General features: G+C 41.9%; 1 non-coding gene across 1 annotated transcript; it reads left to right on the top strand.

The window, feature by feature from the left end:
• Nucleotides 1–7,093: 7,093 nt before the first annotated feature.
• LOC131252476 (small nucleolar RNA R71) lies at nt 7,094–7,200 on the top strand. Its single transcript, XR_009174496.1, has one exon. It is a non-coding gene; the product is annotated as a small nucleolar RNA R71 (small nucleolar RNA).
• Nucleotides 7,201–7,558: the final 358 nt, after the last annotated feature.

The raw sequence follows: 7,558 nt of genomic DNA, 5'->3' as shown, positions 1-7,558 counted from the left end.
AGGTTAGGAAGGGTACCGACATCCAACCATGCCCAGGAGACGATGGCGAACAACATGGCTTCCTGACATCATAATCAAAATAAGGAAAAAAAATACTCAAAGCCATTGCAAACCCATTGTAATTTCAGTCACAACAGGCCATTAAAAACTAAAAATATTCCCATAATAAAATTAAATCAAAAACCTCTTCAATCTAAACAAAAGGCACAAGCAACATCTCTCCCATCAGGCTACAAGCTTCACCTCTTAGCCCTAGCTAAGAGGTTCAGCCAAGAATAGACATGTTTAGGCTCAACATCCTCAAAGAAATAATAAAAAAACACTAATAGAAATAAATAAATAAACAAATTCAAAAATACTACTCTCTCTCTCCCTCTATCTGCTCCACATCCGCCTTCAATTGAATGCCCCCCATCTCTGCTTTCTCTTGTATTTTATACCTGTTAAGGGTGCAGAACAACCGCTGCGATATATGCAGTCCATAAGCATGCGAGTCAACGTGCGCAGCAGAAGAAGCGCGAAAAGCACTTGCGTTTGGCTTGAGATTTTGGACGATTGATCGTCCAAAATCGGAATCTGACTTCTTGGTGGGGTTCAAGATCCCCTACTCTATCACTTGAACGGTCTGGATCATTGATCCGATCGTGATTGACATCACATAAGGGGCCACGGAAAGCGGCAGCGTCCGGGAGCTGCTTGGACTCTTTGCCTGCGCAGGACCTGCGCTGAGCTACTGGTGGGGCCCATGGTCAGCGTCAGTGAGGAGATCTACTCTGTCCATTGGATGTACAATGAGAAACCGTTCGGGAGTGACAAGATTGGCTCGATTTCGGTGTGGACCGCAAGATCTATCTTGTCACCGTCTATCTGCCGTTTGGACAGTAAAAAACTAGTCGACGCTGTCATCTGGAAGTCCGTCAACGAGCCGATGGTCAGGCTTATAGTCTGGAGTGAATGAACGGTGTGGAGCATCTAAATCCATGATGATGGTGGCCCACTGCTACTTCCCGTGGTCAGCTGCGCGTGAAAGAAAAACAGAGACTGTTTCCTTCTCTGTTTATGAAATCGAGTGGGTGCGGGTCAAACGCAGTCAAAACTACGTATTAGGCGCGAGTGCACATCGAATGCGTACTCTCTCTCACAAAAAATGGGTCCCACCTTGATGCATGTAATAAATCCGCTCCGTCCATCTAGTTCTTCACATGATTTAAGGCGTTGAGACCGAAGATGAGGTGTATCCAGAGATTAGGTGGGCCCCAGATCAGTAAATTGTGGGCTGATCTGTCCGTTGGGCCACTTCCACAGCGATCCAATGGATGAAATTTTATGTGTACTGTTAATTTATGGCCCTCAGGCCATGTATGAAGTTTTGAGTCGAACAGATGGTGGAAACCCTGTGATCTTGCATTCTGACTAACTTTCAGGCCGCTTGAGCTTCAGTTTCTCAATTTTCTCGGATCTCTGGTGTGTATATCCATTAATATCGGTCCCCTGGAGTCCATTCCTTGCTCTGGTGACTTCGGAGCGTTAAATCCATGCTTTTAATACTCTTTTTCAATCAAAGCTCCTTATTACATCCTGCAACAAAAACACGATTAATTTATAATATTAGGCATTATCGTGTACGTAAAATCAGGCAGTAATCAGGGTCTAATATGTAATATTCGACCCTTAACACAACCCCCAACCAGCATTTTGCTAGTCCCGAGCAAAATATGCGAAAATAAGTTGAGAATTCTAGGACAATTCGTATGAACTCGAGTGATTTCTGCAAAATAATTCAGATACGAGACTGTTACGTTGCATGAATGTTGGGCCTTACTCTCTCCTAGACTCAAACACACAGTAAATTTCATAATCAATTTCAAAGTATTAGTCCCTCACTTAGAACAATCCTAAACACTGAGTTCCACAGGTGTATAGTGTAATCTCGGCTTTCAACATTAATACGTAACTCTCTGTTTCAGGATATCATTGGCAACCAGCAAGAGAGTCCATGAAACCAAAACTTGCCTCGAAGATCAATTTTTCATTCCTTCAGCTTTTTTTTTCATCAAAAGTAATACCAAAACAAATCCTCACCTATAGGGACCAAACCTATAGTGAAGACTGCGTACTCAAACCTTTTTACGTATTATCCGTAGGGGATGAAATCCACATGTATAGGGAGCAAACCTATAGTGAAGAGTCCTTGCCTAACCTCTTTTAACAGTATCTTTTCCTTTCAATTGATCATGACGGGCAATTTTTCAAGATGGTTCCTTCCATGCTTACTGATCACCAAATTAATCCTTCAGTATCAAACTGAAATCTTAATGTGTAAGCGAAATGTGACATGTGAAATCATGACTCAATCAATGTTTAAAACCTCTAACCATGGACTAAAAATTTAATTATGAAATCTAATGGATAACTAAATCCAAGAGTCATAAAGTACCAATATTACGCATCTTGAAATTCTAAGTGCCCTAGAGGGCCGTCAAAATCACTTCAAATTCATCAGAAGTCCTAGAAAACTTTTTAAAAAAATTTTCACAATTTTTGTTCAAGACCAAGAAAAGGCTGATTAGGTCACCTAATCTCCCACCCCCAACCTAAAATCTACATTATCCTCAATGTAAATGATATGAGCATGCAATGTACTTAGGACAATGAAAAGTAAATATGAAGTGATGGGAAGATAATACCTGGATGATGAATCGAGAGACACTTTCCAAGAGATCGCAGCATGGGCGTTGGTCAGCACGAGAGAGAAGGCAACACAAAAATAAAAATAAAATCCTACCTATACCACTTTCGTAGGTGCTCTCGATTGCATTTAGCGTATGCAACAAGCCTTTAAACCCCTAGGTTACCCCTAGTGGACGAGTTGTAGTCTCGTGAGGGTTTGCCGTAATGTTACCACAAACATTGAACTAACTAATGATAAAAACGAATTGAAATGAAGAGCTGGGTTGCCTCCCAGGAGCGCTAAGTTTATCGTCTTCAGCCAGATAAATAAAGCAACTACCCTAGTCCTATGAAAGCGATAAACCTACCTATACCTCTATCAGACTAGGAGATCAATCCTGGTAAACAGGAGCAGTCAGGGGCATGGACATGTCCTCTGAATCAAATTTCTCGACAAATGGTTTCAATCGATGTCCATTGACTTTAAACTCCTTACCATTGTCGGGATATCTTATCTCAACGGCCCCACGAGGAAAAACAGTAACAACAATATAAGGGCCGTTCCAGCGAGATCGAAGCTTACCCGGAAAGAGATGTAATCGAGAATTGTACAAAAGGACCTTCTGACCAGGCGTGAATGATTTTCGAAAAATATGTTGGTCATGAAATGGTTTCATCTTGTCCTTGTAAATTCTTGAATTATCGTACGCATCATTCCGGATTTCCTCAAGTTCATTCAATTGAAGTTTGTGTAGTGAGCCAGCGTTGTCCAGATTGAAATTCAGATTTTTGATTGCCCAGTACGCTTTATGTTCCAGCTCCATGGGCAAGTGACAAGCTTTCCCATAGACAAGTCTAAAGGGAGACATTCCAATAGGGGTTTTAAAGGCAGTACGGTATGCCCATAAGGCATCGGTCAATCGGATTGACCAATCCTTACGATCAGGGTTAACCGTTTTCTCCAAAATGTGTTTAATTTTCCTATTAGAAATCTCAGCTTGCCCACTTGTCTGTGGGTGGTATGGGGTGCTCACCCTATGAGAGATACCGTATTTCTTCATTAAGCTCTCAAATGGTTTATTACAAAAGTGTGAGCCCCCATCACTAGTGATGGCTCGAGGCGTTTCGAATCGAGAAAGGATGTTTTCTTTTAGGAATTTAATGACTGTGCGATGGTCATTAGTTCGACACGGAATCGCTTCGACTCATTTAGTGACATAATCCACGGCGAGCAAAATAGACAGATTTCCAAACGATTGGGGGAATGGTCCCATGAAATCGATGCCCCAGCAATCAAATGCTTCAATGATAAGGATGGGATTCAAAGGCATCATATTTCAATGGGACAATGCTCCCAATTTCTGACAACGCTCACAAGCTTTGCAAAACTCATGAGTGTCCCTAAACATAGTGGGCCAGTAAAAGCCACACTGCAGAATCTTGGCCTTAGTCTTTTTAGCAGAAAAGTGACCACCACGGGCCTGTGAGTGACAGAAAGAGATTACGCTCTGATGCTCATCGTCTGGTACACATCTCCTTAGGATTTTGTCTGGGCAATATTTAAATAAATAAAGATCATCCCAGAAAAAGTTGCACACCTCAGTTAAGAATTTCTTCTTATCTTGTGCAGTCCACTGTGTCGGTATGGCACCTGTAGCAAGATAATTAGCAATATCAGCGAACCAAGGTGAATGAGAGACTCTGAACAGTTGTTCATCAGGGAACATGTCGTTGATATGGGTCGTCTCAAGGGAATCAGAGGTATTGAGGTGAGAAAGGTGATCGGCCACTACGTTCTCTACTCCCTTTTTATCTTTAATTTCTAAATCAAATTCTTGGAGTAGAAGGATCCATTGTATCAGGCGAGGCTTAGAATCATTCTTAGAAAGAAGATACTTCAGTACCGCATGATCTGTATAGATAATGATCTTGGATCCGATCAGGTAGGACCTAAATTTGTCCAAGGCGAACACTACGGCTAAGAGTTCTTTTTCCGTAGTTGAGTAGTTCACTTGAGCCGGATTTAAAGTCCTACTCGTCTAATGGATGACGTAGGGTCTCTTATCCTTTCTCTGGCCTAGAACCGCTCCAAGAGCATAATCAGAAGCGTCACACATAAGCTCAAAAGGAAGGCTCCAGTCGGGTGGTTGCATGATAGGTGCAGTGGTTAACGTGCCCTTAAGCTTGGTGAAAACTTCCTGGCATTGCTCAGTCCACTCATACGGAGCATCCTTTTGAAGAAGATTACATAAAGGACGAGAGAGAAGATTAAAGTCCTTTATGAATCGCCTGTAAAATCCTACGTGTCCTAAGAAGGATCGCATGTCTCTGATGTTCTTAGGTGGAGGTAGGTTAGAGATAAGATCGATTTTTGCCTTATCTACCTCGATTCCCTTGGACGAGATGATATGCCCAAGGACAATTTCCTTCTGAACCATGAAATGACACTTCTCCCAATTAAGTACCAAGTTCTTTTCTTCATATCTTTTCAGCACACATTTAAGACTTTCCAAGCACTTGCTAAAAGATGGACTGTAAATAGAGAAATCGTACATGAAGACCTCTAGATATTACCCCACCATATCAGAAAAGATACAAAGCATACATCGCTGAAAGGTGGCAGGGGCATTACATAGTCCGAAAGGCATCCTTCGGTAGGCAAAGGTGTCATAGGGACATGTAAATGTGGTCTTTTCCTGGTCTTCAGGGGCTATCTCTATCTGGTTGTAGCCCGAATACCCGTCAAGGAAACTGTAATAGGAATGACCAGCTAACCTTTCCAGGATCTGATCAATGAATGGTAAAGGAAAATGGTCTTTCCTCGTGACAGTATTCAACTTCCTGTAGTCAATGCACATTCTCCAACCAGTAGTGACTCTAGTTGGCACGAGTTCATTATTAGCATTGGCTACGATGGTGATTCCAGACTTCTTAGCGACCACTTGAGTTGGACTCACCCATTGACTATCAGATATAGGGTATATGATACCCACGTCCAATAGTTTAAGAACCTCGGCCTTAACCACTTCCTTCATGTTTGGATTTAGTATACGTTGTGGTTGCCGAGCGGTTTTTGCATTATCCTCAAGATATATGCGGTGAGTGCAAATCGAGGGATCGATTCCCTTGAGGTCCGCTATCGTCCATCCCAGGGCTCCTTTATGCTCAATGAGAGTAGATATGAGCATACTCTCCTGTTCTTTCTCTAGGTGGGCAGAGATCACCACCGGGTATGTCTCATCTTGACCTAAATAGGCATATTTCAAATCAGAGGGCAAAGGTTTTAGGTCAAGCTTCGGTGGCTTGAGGTTAGACGGTAGAGGCACTACATCGGTTTGTGGCAATTCTTCAAATTGTGGCCTCCACCGGTTAACTTTAAGTACCGGTGCAGTATCAAGCAAGGCCCACGTCTCCCTAATCATGTCATCATCAAAATCATGGGAGTGGGCCAGGCACATCTCTAGATGGTCGGAGGATAAGGTTAGAGGTGTCGTATCTTCCACGAAAGAGTCAATCATGTTAATGTCATGGAAATCGTCATCATCCTCTAAGTTTCTGCCGTTATTGAAAAAGATGTTTGACTCCAATGTCATATTCCCAAAAGACATAGTCATGACACCATTCTTGCAATTGATAATTGCATTTGAAGTGGCAAGGAATGGGCGGCCAAGAATGACGGGGATCTGAGTGCTTATGTTATTGATGGGTTCGGTGTCCAGGATGATAAAATCTACAGGGTAGTAAAATCTATCAACTTGGACCAACACATCCTCAATTATCCCTCTTGGTACACGAACAGAGCGATCAGCAAGTTGTAGTATGGTTAGGGTGGGTTTTAATTCACCCAAACCTAACTGTTTGTATACCGAGTAGTGAATCAGATTGACGCTCGCTCCTAAGTCAAGAAGTACGTAATCAATTCGATGGTTCCCAATTACACATGATATGGTTGGGCTACCAAGATCTTTGAATTTCTGTGGCACGTCTTGCTTTAGGATGGCACTCACTTTCTCAGTCAAGAAAATTTTCTTTTGAATACTTTGCCGTCTTTTGGTCATGCATAAGTCTTTCAGTTGTATGAATGTTGCAATCACAGATGCCGCAAATAATTTCATTAACCTTATCCTTCTTTCCTTCCATGGCCTCAACTTTTCTTATGAGCATTGTCACTTTACACTTGAGATCATCCTCTTCTTTCAAGAGATATAATCCACCTTTTTCCTTTAATTGAGTCGGCCTAGACGTGGTGTTCGACTTTGGGTAATAGTCCCATGATTGTGTTTTTTCAGCAAGACTATCGAGGTAATCCCATACCTCGTCAACATCTTTATTAATGAACTCTCTATTACACATTGTCTCGACCATTTGGCGCATGGAAGATGTCAATCCATCATAGAAAAAATTTGTAATGCACCACGTTTCAAATCCGTGTTGTGGGCATGAACTGACCAAGTCTTTGAACCTTTCCCAAGATTGGAAGAATGTTTCATCTTCCTTTTGGGCAAAGTTCATGATTGCTTTTCTGAGGGTAATCGTTTTATGATGTGGGAAGAATTTTTTTATGAATTCCCTCTGCATGTCATTCCATGTGCCAATGGATCTAGGACGCAGTGAATGTAACCACGTCTTAGCTTTCTCTTTTAAGGAAAAAGGAAAGAGTTTCAGCCTGATTGTATCCTCAGATACATTAGGAAAACATAATGTAGCTATAATCTCATTGAACTCTTTCAAATGTAAATATGGACTCTCTGATTCAAGTCCATGGAATTTGGGAAGGAGTTGGATAACTCCTGGCTTTATGTCCATTTGTCCTATGTTTTTAGGGAAAATCATGCATGAGGGCGTACTCACTCCCGCCGGTTGTAGATAATCTCGTAAAGTACGAGGC

The sequence above is a fragment of the Magnolia sinica genome, chromosome 7 (genome assembly GCF_029962835.1).
Source record: "Magnolia sinica isolate HGM2019 chromosome 7, MsV1, whole genome shotgun sequence".
Classification (NCBI taxonomy): domain Eukaryota; kingdom Viridiplantae; phylum Streptophyta; class Magnoliopsida; order Magnoliales; family Magnoliaceae; genus Magnolia; species Magnolia sinica.
The sequence above is the reverse complement of the archived record's forward strand: the minus strand, read 5'-3'. Positions and strand labels throughout refer to the sequence as shown.